This window comes from Hyperolius riggenbachi, chromosome 2 (genome assembly GCF_040937935.1).
Source record: "Hyperolius riggenbachi isolate aHypRig1 chromosome 2, aHypRig1.pri, whole genome shotgun sequence".
Lineage (NCBI taxonomy): Eukaryota > Metazoa > Chordata > Amphibia > Anura > Hyperoliidae > Hyperolius > Hyperolius riggenbachi.
This window is the reverse complement of record NC_090647.1, coordinates 360250145-360265460: the sequence shown is the minus strand read 5'-3', so window position 1 is coordinate 360265460 and position 15316 is coordinate 360250145.

Genomic DNA, 15316 nt, shown 5'->3' with positions numbered 1-15316 from the left:
CCTACCATATTATTATACTGTATTGTGCGTGGCTGAGGGAGATCTTTCAGGAATCCCCCCACCCTAAAAATCCTGGGATTGCCCCTGATCCTCCCATTGTACAATGCAACCTCTACGTTGTTGACCCAGCAGGAGGAGGGATAAGGAGCTGGGAGGGAGCCTGTTATGACAATCTCTATACTTCTGACTGTGTTATCTGCTGATGATGACCACAGATGATAAGCAATCCAGCAAAACTAAGAAGCGTTGTGCATATCTTTCAGATTTCTGAAATGAGAAAAGGAAACATATTTTAAGATTTTTTTTTTTTGGGGGGGGGGGGGGGGAGCATAAAGTCATATACACTATGAAGAATCCATGAGCAAAAAGACAGCTTCATATTACAAATCATATTGATACCTTCTGTCATTATTTTATTTCTTAATATTAGTATTTGGAGATAAGCAAATCAGTCATTTAGAGGTTTGACACAGGGGCGTCTGTGTCATTAGGCAACTCTAAATTTTTGCCTATGGCGCAGTTGGTGGCAGTGGGCGCTCTGTGCGTGTGTTTATTTATTTTTTTTTCTTTCAGCCAGCCAGGTCGGCGCCGGCGGTGACAGGCAGCTCAGCCTGTGCCCGGCGCCGCCTACTGGTCCGCCCCCTTCTCCGTTCAGAGCCTCCGAGCAGCACGCACGTTAGTTTATATGTGCAGTGCGTGCTGCCGCCTACTGGTCCGCCCCCTCTCCTTCTCTGTGCTGACTGGTGCTGAGCGTGCGATCGCTGCACGCTGATTTACATACCGGCGCCGCCCCTAACTCCGCCCCCCGCCTGTCACACGTGGTTGAAGTGACGCACCAGGGTGGCTGGCTTGGCTACACAAGTGCAGAGGTGACACCGGCTCACAGTGAGTGCCCTCTGCCTCTGCTGCTCGCAGGCTCAGCTCTTGATAATTTTTTTATATGCCCCCCTGGCTGGCCCTGATTGCCATCCCCCCCTCCCTCCCACGCTCACCCCTATATATCCCTTTACAGGCAGTGGCTCCTATAAATAAATATGACAGGCAACGACAAAAAAAAAAAAATGACAGCTGGGACAGACAAGACCGTTGCTGTTTAGTGGTTGTATTTCCTGGTGAACGCTGGCCACATTATGATTATTTCCTGGTGAACGCTGGCAACATTATGATTATTTCCTGGTGAACGCTGGCCACATTACGATTATTTCCTGGGGAACGCTGGCCACATTACGATTATTTCCTGGGGAACGCTGGCCACATTACGATTATTTCCTGGGTAACGCTGGCCACATTACGATTATTTTCTGGTGAACGCTGGCCACATTAGGATTATTTCCTGGGGAACGCTCGCCACATTACGATTATTTTCTGGTGAACGCTGGCCACATTACGATTATTTTCTGGTGAACGCTGGTGTCACGGACGATTGCGGGGACGCAGGCGCGTCCTGGAACCGCCCGTGAAGAAAAGAACGATCGCACTCGATTCCTGCATCGATTGCGCCTCAGATCAATAAAACCAAGATCTGATGTGCAGTATCCCTCTGCTTAGGAACAGCTGGGAAATCTGTCTTAGCTGAAATGACAGCCTGGGGGGAAGGTGTTAATTAGCTTGGACATATTCCCTGTGGAAGGCACAATTTCCCTTTTGGCTCTGGGAACCAGGTGACACTTAGCTGATCTCATGGAGATGTTAATTAACCAAAGGATGCCTAGGTGCAGCCAAGCAGGCTACGAATCCACGGGAGGTCTGGACACTCTGCTCTCTGCTAAAGATCAAAGGAAAGTCAGCTGTTAGCAGCTAGAACACAACCTCAGTCTCATGGCATAATCCATAACTTCCCAGATCTGTCATATTTCTGGGGTTCCTGAGATGGCAGCTTCGCCAAACGTGGGGGAAGTGTAGCATGAGCCCCGGTGCTGGTTCTGAGGAAGTTTCAGAACATTCTGAGGTAAGGACTGCCAGTTAGGCAGTTTGAAAATGCCCTGATGATACCACAGGGGTCCCACCCCTCATGTCTGGTATCAGGGCGCTGGGTAAATCGAGACAGATCTGAAAATGTTAATAAATCTGCCCTGACCTGTACGGTTCTGTGAGATAGAGCCCATATATGGGTAGATATGATTTCTAGCCCCAGTACAAGGGGAGGGCTCATCTCATCTTTGAAGGGGGTGTATGGCTCCCCGCCCTCACTCCCTCCTACTGAAGCAGGGGCATAAGAATGGCTGAGGACCCAAACTCAGTGTCCTCCACACTGAACCATCTTGCACTCATCAGATGCCAGCTTGAGGATATGCTGGCATCCACCTGGTCTGAACTCTGGACTTTGAAACCAAGAACTTTATGATTCTTCCCACAATAAGGACATCTTTCCAGGAACTAAGTATTTTTCTCCCTTCTTTTATTTTTCATACTGGCTATTACTGTCTTAATAATTGTGATTTTTAATAATTGTCTGTATATATTAATTATTTATATTGCGTGAATAAACGACTTTCTCCAAGTCATTCACTTTCCGCTACCCTGCTTATCAGCACACACAGAACTGATCCCGGGTCTCTGAAGATACGCTACTGTTTGTTTGTTGTTGGCTAGACAGAATAACGTGTGTTTAACCGTTTTATTCACAGGATTAGTCAGTCAGTTAGTGGGCTCCACGGTCCCATGATAACCGCGGTGGTGGCAGTTTACTCTGAACCAGTAGGTGAAGTTGTAATCGCCCGTGTCTCACAGGCTCCCTTCTGAGTTGTCCGTGGCCAATTCTTAACGGTTCCTGCGCATTGACTGCGACCAGAGTTCGCACGATCCGTGCGCTGGCACCGTTTAGAAGGCTAAGTGCGGTCAGCCACAAGGGCTCCATGTGACAGTGGTGGCAGCGGTGGGATCTGTGTTGTGCTGAAAGTATCTGCGATAGCGCTAGCGCTATCGAGAAACGAACTAATTCGTTGGTGTAGCTGGAAGGCAATATATTTTTTATATATACAGAGAGACTGTGTAGCCAGTACCCCTCCCCAAAAGTTTTATTTTATTTGGCGTGGAAATGTCCGGGAACTACAAGAAAATGTGCCTGGCGGACCTGCAAAATCTTTGCCAAGAGAGAGGCATTGATGTCGGCCGCAAGAAACAAGGGGACCTGGTAACGGAATTGTTTCAATGGGATACCCAGCAACTGCAGGAGCTGGATGTGTCTGCTGAGGTAGACGCTGACCCATCGGACACAAGGCAAGGGGAACCAGAGACTGAGACTCCTGACCGTACAGAGGTTGTGCATCCTGAGGGCCCTGCATCAACAGTTACGCAGGAGAATGTCAGTGTGGACCCCAATCCCAGAGTTTCTGAAAGTACTCGCCTGGAACCGGCCAGTACTGGACTGTCCGTTTGTACTGATCCGCTAATGCAGCAGGCATTACAAAAGCTGATGGACACTGACCTGGACAAGTACCTGCAGTACATGTGTGAGGAGCGCCAAATGCGGGAGGAACGGGAGCGGCAAGCCGCTGCTGCTGCAGCCGCTGAGCGAGAACGGGAGCGCCAACGACAGCATGAGCTAAACATGGCAAAAGTGCAACAGGCCAGCCGGAGTTCACCGCCCAGCCTCCCTGCTGAAGGAGCTGCACCACCCGTAAGTGCAAAATTTAAATTTGCTAATATTGAAAAAGACACAGACATTGACTTGTTTTTGCGGTCTTTTGAAAAAGCATGCCGTCAGTATCGTCTGTCCCAAGACCAGTGGGCCAGACATCTGACACCTTTGCTGCGCTACAAAGCGCTTGATGCCTTCGCAGAATTGCCTGCGGAGAAGGATAATGATTATGCTGCTATAAAAGACGCTATCATTACTAAGTACCAGCTGACGCCAGAAGCCTATCGGAAAAAGTTCAGGGCCTGGCAGAAAAAGCCTTCTGATTCGTACCGAGATGTGGCCAGCAGCTTGCTCACCACACTCCGCCAGTGGACGCTAGGCCTCACCAAAGGGTCTTATGGCGTCCTGGAGGACTTGATAGTCCTCGAACAATTTCTGAACATTTGCCCTGCTGATGTACGACAGTTTGTGTTAGAACGCAGGCCGGCTTCAGCCACTGTCGCTGCAGACCTTGCTGAGACTTTTGCAACTACCCGGGTGGCTGATACCCGCAGAACTGTCCCATCCAGCTGGAGAGGAGGTCAGCCCAATACCTCGGCAGACCCTCCTGCCCCTGTGAGCCGTCCGCCACAGAGGCCACCCAGCGCAGCTGCTGCACCCAGGCCTGCAGCGCCTGGAGAGGTCACCTGTCACTACTGCCGCCAGCCCGGACACATGAAATTCGACTGTCCGGAGCGGAGACAGACACCACCAGCACCTGGATCCTCTGCATCACCTGCACCTCACCCACAGCAGAGGCAACCCGCCAGCGAACCACAGCCTGGATCATCAGATTTTGTCCTGTTTGCCCGCGGAAAGGAAATCCGCGACCGAACCGACCAGCAGCAACTTGTTATAGTGAACGGCAAAGTTGTCACCGGATTTCGAGACACCGGAGCTGACATCACGTTAGTTCACTCACACCTTGTGCCAAAGGAGAGCATCAGCTCCAGCCGATCCCTTGCCCTTACTGGAGTAGAGGGCACCCTTTTTCACATAGCCCACGCGACAGTGAAGCTGGATTGGGGATTAGGGATCCGCGAAAGGGTTGTTGGGGTTATGAAGGATCTCCCAGTCCCTGTGTTGCTGGGGACTGATTTGGGCAAGCTTGTGTCCTACTATGAACCTGCCACGACCGCCTTGTCGCTCACGGAAGGAGACGGACTCTCCACCCACCACCAGGTACTTTATACACTTGGGGGAGCACCAGGGGGAGGCGGGTTGAATGTGCCCAGTTCAAGGGTACCAGGTTCAATAGTGCCTGCTTCAAAGGCACCTGAGTTTACTGTACAACCTGTCTGTAATGAAAAAATGTCTATACCTGTCAATGTCATTACTGCATGCAATGATGATTTGAGTAATGTCCGTCTGTGCCATTCTGACAGTGTACCTGTGCTAGCAGTACCGCGCAGCTGCACTGCTCAGAACCCGAGCTCAGAACAGGTGGAGGGGGTTCCGGCCTCCTCCCCCTCCTCTGACCGCAGGGATGAGACCTTTCAGCCGCTGGCCTCGTGTGACATGAGCCAGTTGGCTGAAACTGACAGCGCCGTATTCTCAGCCGCACTACAAAGTGACCCAAGCCTGGAGGTGCTCAGGCAGCAAGCCGCTGAGCCCCTCGCGGACGGGGCCGCTTTCAAGGTGTACTGGGAAGGTGGGAGACTGTACAGTGAGTCTGTACAGCCCCCTACAGGTAGATCCCACGCGAATACCAAGTGGCTTGTGGTCCCGAGTGCGTTCAGGGGACATGTGCTGAAATCCGCACATGGTAATCCTCTGACAGGGCACTCGGGTGTCCGCAAGACACTCGCCGGTATTCGGAACCAGTTTTATTGGCCCCGGATGAACAGGGATGTAGCAAACTACTGCGGGGCATGTGCCGTCTGTCAGGAGCTGGGAAGGTCCAGGGATTCCCGTGGGGTTCCCTTAGGTCCACAGCCACTCAGCAGGGGAACCCTGCGTGGGCTGGCTGTTGACCTAACCAACCCACTGCCCGTTGTCAGCAGTCCCGGCAGACACCACGTCCGACTGCAGTGGCGCAAACGCCCTGTCCAGAACGGTCCATGTTGGGTCAACCCTGAGGGTAGCAGACCGCGACCGGTCCAGGGGAACCGAGCCACAGGCTCCAATAGGTTTTCCCGCCGTACCGGCAACTCGAGGCCCGTCAGCCAGGTTAGCGGCGCCGCCACACATCTTGCGGATGAATGGCTAAGCCACGGACAAGGGGGAGGGCTGTCACGGACGATTGCGGGGACGCAGGCGCGTCCTGGAACCGCCCGTGAAGAAAAGAACGATCGCACTCGATTCCTGCATCGATTGCGCCTCAGATCAATAAAACCAAGATCTGATGTGCAGTATCCCTCTGCTTAGGAACAGCTGGGAAATCTGTCTTAGCTGAAATGACAGCCTGGGGGGAAGGTGTTAATTAGCTTGGACATATTCCCTGTGGAAGGCACAATTTCCCTTTTGGCTCTGGGAACCAGGTGACACTTAGCTGATCTCATGGAGATGTTAATTAACCAAAGGATGCCTAGGTGCAGCCAAGCAGGCTACGAATCCACGGGAGGTCTGGACACTCTGCTCTCTGCTAAAGATCAAAGGAAAGTCAGCTGTTAGCAGCTAGAACACAACCTCAGTCTCATGGCATAATCCATAACTTCCCAGATCTGTCATATTTCTGGGGTTCCTGAGATGGCAGCTTCGCCAAACATGGGGGAAGTGTAGCATGAGCCCCGGTGCTGGTTCTGAGGAAGTTTCAGAACATTCTGAGGTAAGGACTGCCAGTTAGGCAGTTTGAAAATGCCCTGATGATACCACAGGGGTCCCACCCCTTATGTCTGGTATCAGGGCGCTGGGTAAATCGAGACAGATCTGAAAATGTTAATAAATCTGCCCTGACCTGTACGGTTCTGTAAGATAGAGCCCATATATGGGTAGATATGATTTCTAGCCCCAGTACAAGGGGAGGGCTCATCTCATCTTTGAAGGGGGTGTATGGCTCCCCGCCCTCACTCCCTCCTACTGAAGCAGGGGCATAAGAATGGCTGAGGACCCAAACTCAGTGTCCTCCACACTGAACCATCTTGCACTCATCAGATGCCAGCTTGAGGATATGCTGGCATCCACCTGGTCTGAACTCTGGACTTTGAAACCAAGAACTTTATGATTCTTCCCACAATAAGGACATCTTTCCAGGAACTAAGTATTTTTCTCCCTTCTTTTATTTTTCATACTGGCTATTACTGTCTTAATAATTGTGATTTTTAATAATTGTCTGTATATATTAATTATTTATATTGCGTGAATAAACGACTTTCTCCAAGTCATTCACTTTCCGCTACCCTGCTTATCAGCACACACAGAACTGATCCCGGGTCTCTGAAGATACGCTACTGTTTGTTTGTTGTTGGCTAGACAGAATAACGTGTGTTTAACCGTTTTATTCGCAGGATTAGTCAGTCAGTCAGTGGGCTCCACGGTCCCATGATAACCGCGGTGGTGGCAGTTTACTCTGAACCAGTAGGTGAAGTTGTAATCGCCCGTGTCTCACAGGCTCCCTTCTGAGTTGTCTGCGGCCAATTCTTAACGGTTCCTGCGCATTGACTGCGACCAGAGTTCGCACGATCCGTGCGCTGGCACCGTTTAGAAGGCTAAGTGCGGTCAGCCACAAGGGCTCCATGTGCAGCTGGTCACATTCCGATTATTTCCTGGGGAATGCTGGCCACATTACGATTATTTCCTGGGGAACGCTGGCCACATTACGATTATTTTCTGGTGAACGCTGCCGCATTATGATTATTTCCTGGTGAACGCTGGCCACATTATGATTATTTCCTGGGGAACGATGGCCACATTATGATTATTTTCTGGTGAATGCTGGCCACATTACAATTATTTCCTGGGGAACGCTGGTCACATTACGATTATTTTCTGGTGAACGCTGCCGCATTATGATTATTTCCTGGTGAATGCTGGCCACATTACGGTTATTTCCTGGTGAACGCTGGACAGATTACGATTATTTTCTGGTGAACGCTGCCGCATTACGATTATTTTCTGATGAATGCTGCCCACATTACGATTATTTTATGGTGAATCATTGCTGCGTTATAATTATTTTATGGTGAATCATTGCTGCGTTATGGTTATTTTCTGGTGAAAGATTGCCGCATTATGATTATTTTAAGTGAATCATTGCTGCGTTATGATTATTTTCATCAGGAGGGCACCACATGGGGGAGGGGGGCGCCACAGGTTTTCTCGCCTGGAGTGACAAAATGGCTAGAGACGCCCCTGGTTTGACATATCAGAATAGTAGTCAGGAAGTGCATTTGATTTGCCCAATTCCAAGCTGAATACAATTTGCATTATATCTGCATGCAAGTTGGAATTATTAGCACCTCATTAACCATCTCTAGTCTCATTCGTGGCATATTCCACCTGCTCTGGCCAAAATAGGACAATCAGAGACAATAAAAATAGTAACAGGCAGACAATACACAGGTAAATGAAGGATAGATTTAAACCAAATTCTAAGGCCAAGGCGTAGTGCAAAGAGTTCATCTATAGCCTAACAGCCTTTGGCCCAATCCAATTCACTTTTTCACCTAAGTTTTCTCCTAGGTGATATTTTTGCATCTTATCAAACATGCCTTTTAAGCCCCCAGCAAGCAAGAAAATATTTAGAAATATTGACAGTACTTTTTCACCTACTCTTTGGTACTTTTTAAATTGCAGAGTGCTGAAAAGTTATCTTAAACAGGGATGAAAAATTCTCTCCTAGGAGAAAACTTAGGAGAAAAAGTGAATTGGATCAGGTGTGTTGTCTCCTTTGGAATCTGTAATCCATTGATAGTTGTTTTTGCATGTTTCTGAAAATCATAAGTATCACTGGAGTCCAAAAACAGCACAACAGCAAATATAGCATGCTAAATCCTGAATCTAGATTGGTGAGTGTGCATATCTGCACTCACCTCCACCCTCACTGCCAAATGTCGCTTTGTGAAATAATTATTTAAGCAAATACAATGTAATGCTATGCTTTCCTTCGGTGCATTCGTTTCCCCCTGTGATCCTGTCCAGCATCAATATGATTGTCATGTCCCCCATCCCTCTAGCTTTGACAATGCCTGTATTGAAGCTTGGTCATGTCAATAAAGCTATCTTTGATTTGATTTGATTGTAACACAGGAGTAACTGAACAAAAGTCTTTTGCCACCATCTACTGGACAAAATTGGATTAACCATTCCCATGAAAGCATAATAACATTTTTAAAGAAAGAAATGAAAAGAAAAATATGATCGTTGAAAAGTCACAAGCCTGTCTCAAAGTTGGTTTAGGGAAAGAGTAGTCTTTACTCATAAAATTCCAACCCATCTGTCCACCCATCATCGTCCATCAATTTAATAAATTATAAGTGGATAAACATATGCATTTATCCCAGAACCAAAAGAAAGAAACCAATTATAGAAGCCATGCAATTATTTTGAAGAAATTGACCTGTGTAGGTTCAGGAAGTATTCTGACACAGCTCTGCTCTCTGTTTGGTTCTGGGAGCATTAAACCGTGGAGCTCAAAAGGATTAAAGGCCCTATAACCAGATAAAACCTAACTTTTAATTGTATGATTAAAATGAGAGGAGGACTCAATATCGTGTATATAGTGTAAGTGGTATATTTATTCATACTTATGATTAGGCTGGGGTGATGAAGTGTGTGATAAATAGTTCTCTGCTTCTGATCATCATTGACAAGAAAGACAGGGGTCTTTCCAGAACCCTAGTGCCTTTAAATGACATGTTAATATCACATACTATGAGGGAAAGAAGTATTTGATCCTCTGCTGATTTTGCTCATTTGCTCTCTGACCAAGAAATGGCCAGTCTATTATAGTGATGATAGGCTTATTGTTGCTGCGAGAGACCGAATAACAAATACCCTCAAAAACCCAGTGCCCCAAAGTCAAAGGTTGGTGTGCATTTTGGTGAGTGAAATAAGTATTTGATCCCTTATCACCCAGCAAGATGTCAGGCTTCCAGGTTTCTTCACTGTAAGGTATTGCTCCAAATCCCAGCTTCTTACAGAACCCGTATAAAATACACCTGTCCACAGAAGCAATCAATAAGATTCCAAACTAGCCACTATGACCAAGACCAAAAATTTCTCCATCGTTGTCAGGGACAAGATTGTAGACCTGCACAAGGAAGGACTGGGCTACAAGATTACTGCCATGCAGCTTGATGAGAAGGTGAAAATGGTGCGATAATTAGCAAATGGAAGAAACCAAAAATAACTGTCAATCTCCCTCAATCTGGGGCTCCATGCAGGATCTCACCTTGCGGTGTCTCAATGATCATGAGAACGGTAACAAAGCAGCCCAGAACTACATGGGGGAATTTGTCAATAATCTCAGGGCAGCCGGGATCATAGTCACCAAGAAAACAATTGGTAACACACTACACCACAAAGAACTCAAATCTTTTAGAGCCCGCAATGTCGCCCTGTCCCATCTGCAGTTTGCCAATGCACATCTGAATGATCCAGAGGAGAATTAAGTGAAAGTGTTGGAGCCAGATAAGACCAAAATTGCTCTCTCTGGCATGAACTCAACTTGCCATGTTTGGAGAAGGAGGAATTCTGACCCAAGGAACACAAGCCGAACACAAGCCACTTTATCAAACATGGAGGTGGACACATTATGATTTGGTGGTGGTTTTCTGCTAAGCGGACAAAACACCTTCACCTTATCAAAGGGACAAAGAACCAACAATCTTAGGTGAGCATCTCCTTTCCTTAGCCAAGGAATTGAAGATGGGTTATGTATGGGTATTCCAGCACGACAATGACCCAAAACATATGGCCAAGACAACTTAGGAGTGGTTCATGAAGTCCTAGAGTTGCCTAGCTGGTCTCCAGACTTTAATCCAAAATAAAATCTGTGGAGGAAGCTGAAGGTGCTCCCAACTCACCAGTGGTGTACTAATACATACACCTACACGTGTGTATTTTATGTAAGATATTACATAACAGTAATCAAAAAAGGTTGCGTAATGAATGTGATGTGCCACTCAACTATATATACACCACCACGCATTTGATGCCCTCCAGGCTTCTTAAATATAAACCGAGCAGTGAAGATATCTTTCCTATGTGCAAATCTCCCTCCCCAACTTTCTTCTGTTTAGTGTGGGATTGTCCATTAGTCACTGGGTACTGATCTCAGATAGTCCATTTGTTTCCCTTTATAAGCATTATAAGAAGCAAAGTCAATGGAAACTAACAATGTATAACAAGACACACATATATAATACACCATCAAAAAGGAAGCTACAGTATACAAATTATTCATGAGTATCATCGAACATTTTTACAGAGCATGATATTATCATGCATCAGCACATCTAATCTGAGTCTAATCACTAACTGAAAGCTAAAGAAGAATAACATAGCTTCCTGTATGCCTACTAAATATTATAAGTATGCTAACATCAACGTAGTTAAACAATAGTAATCTAAGCATATGAGATATGGATTAGAAATGCCATTATAGAATATTGCGGACATTCCATGGGCTTGATTCACTAAGACAAATAGCATGCCTTATAAAAGTAAGAACGCCTTATCAAAGTTAACGTGCCTTATCAGAGTAGCATAGCAAACTTATGCCTGCTAATTGGCAATGACGAGAGCTCCACTTGTCCTGCCCTGAGCCCCTGCGGGTTCGTAGCGCTCGCTATGCACCCCACTGCAGCCCAATGAAAGTCTAAGTTCATACCGACGTGGTGCAGTGCAATGCAGCGGAAGTGATGTTTTCACAGCATCCCCAATGCAAGGACAGATCTACGTTACCGCGCAGTGCTGTGTCGATGAGCAGCGGACCAGAAGTCCTGTAAGTCTATTGCAATGCAGGGTGTTTTTAAAAACGTATGCAGTGGTGTTGCGACGCGCATGCGCCGAAGCATATATTTACAATATGCTTCCGTGCACTTCCATATTTCCAAAACAGGCAGTGAGTGCAAGCGAGCATCACTTCCTGTTTGGCTGTCAGCCAGAAATGGATTACCACGTACTAATGTGGTAATCCCTGAAGGCCAGTACTGTAATTAAGGAGCTTGGGGCCCCGGTATGAGTTTTACATGGGGCTCCAAGCACTCTATTGATATAGAGCCCCAAAACGTAGCAAGGATAGCTGCAGTTTCAGAGAGGTGTAATCAGAGTAAAGGTGGCCATACACTGGTCGATTTGCCATCAGATCGACAAAAAGATAGATCCCTCTCTGATCAAATCTGATCAGAGAGGGATCGTATGGCTGCCTTTACTGCAAACAGATTGTGAATCGATTTCAGCATGAAATCGATTCATCATCTGTGAAGCTGCCACTGCTGCCACCCCCCGGGCCCCCGCATACATTACCTGATCCGGCCGGCGCGTGTCCCCCGGTCTCCGCTGTCTGCCTCTCCACTCCGGGCTCCAGCTTCACTGTACTTCCTGTCCAGGGAAGTTTAAACAGTAGAAGGCGCTCTACTGTTTAAACTTCCTGCCGGGACAGGAAGAAGTGAAGCCTGCCGGACTCGAAGCCCAGCGCGGAGAAGAAGCAGCGAGGACGCGTCGGCCGGATCAGGTAATGTATTGCCGCTAGCATCGGTCGTCGGGCATTCGAACGCCGCTATCGATGCACTCCGACCCGCCAGCGATCGAGCGAAATCTTCCACACAGACAGGAACGACGGGAATCTACGGGAACAATCGATTTCAGACAGAAATTGATTGTTCGGTCAGCATTTGCGCAACGATTTCACAGCCGATTCGATCACAGTGATCGAATTGGCTGTATATCGGTGGGAAAATCGGCAAGTGTATGGGCCCCTTAAGAAAATAGCTGGTAAAGAATTACCACTATTCAATACACATAGAGGTGTTCTTTATGAACATAGCACCAATAAGAAGCTAATAAGATGGATGAAGTAGGGCCCCAATGTGGTCGCAACCTCTGAATCCCCTAGTGCGATGCCACTTCCGAAGGCATATTTTTGGAGGTGCAGTCCCTAGACCGCACCATACTGCTAAAGCCAGCCAGTAGTCTGAAACCAATCCTGATGTAATTTCCTCTCTCTTTTTTTAACTCCTAGAAACTGCACTGTCATATCTAGCTTGCTTATTAAACACATGTGAGCACAGCATAGATAGTACTTCAGCAGCTCACTGAACTGCCCTCAGCCAATCAGTGAAGAGCTGGAATGTGGGAGGAGTGATGACAAGTTTCCATCTTGTCAGCAATGTACCCAATAGAGCAAGACTGACTGAGATAAGATTTATTACAGCAGAAACATTTCTGAATAAATTGGAGTGTGTGCAATGCAGGGTCAGGTTGCAAGCTGCATAATAAACACAGAGCAGTGGGTAAATGGAATTTGATGTTATGGCTGCCGTCCAGCTTTAAAGTCATTCCTAATGCTTTTGCATATGTTTAGGCCAGTTATTTCTAGCAAATTGTCGTGGTGGTGCCCTTTAACCCCTTCCCCAACTTTTACCTTTCTAAACAGTTATCTAATTTCTGTTTAGGAATACAATACTTGTTTTAATTCTGTAATACATGGGACGTACATGGAATATAATACAATCAGGTCCATTAAAGTGAACCCAAGGTGAGAGTGACATGGAGTCTGCAATATCAGGTATTCAGGTAGCAGATGAGGTAATCTGACAATATTGTCAGATCTGACTGCCTGGATTAGCTGCATGCTAGTTTCTGGTGTGTTATTCAGACACTATCGCAGTAAAAGAGATCAGCAGCACTGCCAAGCAACTGGTATTGTTTAAAGGGAGATAAATATGGCAGCCTCTATATCACTCTCACATTGGGTTCCCTTTAAGTCAAGTATGGCAAAAAAGAAAAGAAAAACTCAGATTAATCAGAGTGATGACCTTTGGGCCCTTAGAGGACCTAGACATCAGAATGAGATTCCATGAGGCCTCTGTAGTCATCTTCACACAATAAGATGAAATGCCCCATTTCTTGTGACCCCCCCTCTCATAAAGCCTGTTGAGTGTAATAAGTGAGAAAGATTTAAATACTCCCTTCAAAACTTTCATGTCTATTTGTAGCAAGGCAGGAGGTAGCACATGCAGATGGCCTGCACGCAGTGGCGTGGCTACCACAATGCTGCAGGTGCTCACACAGCCCCGGGTGTAGTCATGGCCAGGGGTGCCACTGTGGTGCTCAGTCACTGTGTTCTTCCACCTGGTACCTTTTTTCATAGTTAAGGTAACATTCGGGAAAATAGCAGCAGGCAGTGCTTGGGACTGTACTACTTCCTTCTTCTCCTTCTTAAAGGATACCCGATGTGACATGATGAGATAGACATGTGTATGTACAGTAGCTAGCACACAAATTACTATGCTGTGTTCCTTTTTCTCTTTCTCTGCCTGAAAGAGTTAAATATCAGGTATGTAAGTGGCTGACTCAGTCCTGACTCAGTCAGGAAGTGACTACAGAGCAGGGCCGGATTTGTACTTTCCAGTGCCCTAGGCCTGCTGTCATCAAGCGCCTTCCCCCCCCCCCCCCCCCCCCACCCAAAAAAAATTATTCTGTCCAACACTCTGACTAGCGATCACTGGTTTGAATAGGCTCATTTCAGGTGTTCTGCTCTGCCCCGCATTCAACAAATAATTTCTGTAATTTGCACTCCTGCCCGAATGTGTACAGCAGCCGATAGTGTTCTGGGCATGCATACTTGAGAAATGACGCTGATGTATGACCGGTATTTGTCAAGAATGCATAACACTGTACTGGCCATGGGCAGGAGCAAGAAATTATAGGGAGCGCGAGTGGCCAGTGCATGCGCTGCTTCTTTGTCCTCTGTTAGACTGGCTGCAGTCAGAGCCACAAACAGGTGGCAGGGCAGTGCAATGGAGAGAAGCCCATACAAAACAGAGAACAGGTAAGTAGCAAACATCCTGTCAGGACCCACTTTGGATGTTCTGTTGTAATTATAGTGGACCTGAACGCAGAACTTCCTCTCTGCTCTAAAAGATACGCAACAACATAACCTTTTAAATAAAAACATTTCTTTGTTACAGTTGGTACAAATCCTGCAATTAATCCGCAGTGTGTCTACTTCCTGCTTTTTTTTTTTTTTTTTAAACACAATTTTTTATTTTATTTTTTCACCAAGTTTAAACAAGGGGTTGAACATTTGTACAGGTCAAAAGATAGATACAAATAACAGGTGTGTATTGCATTTAGCTTCTCATTTGTAAACACTTATCTTTCGAACTGATAAACTTTGGAGTAACATATCCCCTTCCCCCTCCCCCCCCCCACTCCTCCCACCCACCCCCCACTCCTCCCACCCTCCCCCCACCTGTCATCTCTGAGGTTCCAACCACACTGATAAGTTTAGATTAAGAAATCTTGAGCCTACCCAAGGAACCCTGAAGTTGTTCCACAAGATACCATTTGGTGTAAATAAAGTGTCCCATCAGTTCTCTTAGCTGGGTATCATTATGAGAGGTAAGTATATATTGTCTCCATTTTTTGAAAAAGCTTCTGGTCTTTTTGTCCTTGTGGATAATGGCCTCCAACTTGTCCTGTTGAAAAAGATGATTTAGTTCTTCTTTAACGTCCCACACCGTTGGTGTACTGGGGTAAATCCATTTATTGAAGATCACCTTGCGCGCGGCTATGATGATTAGATGAGCC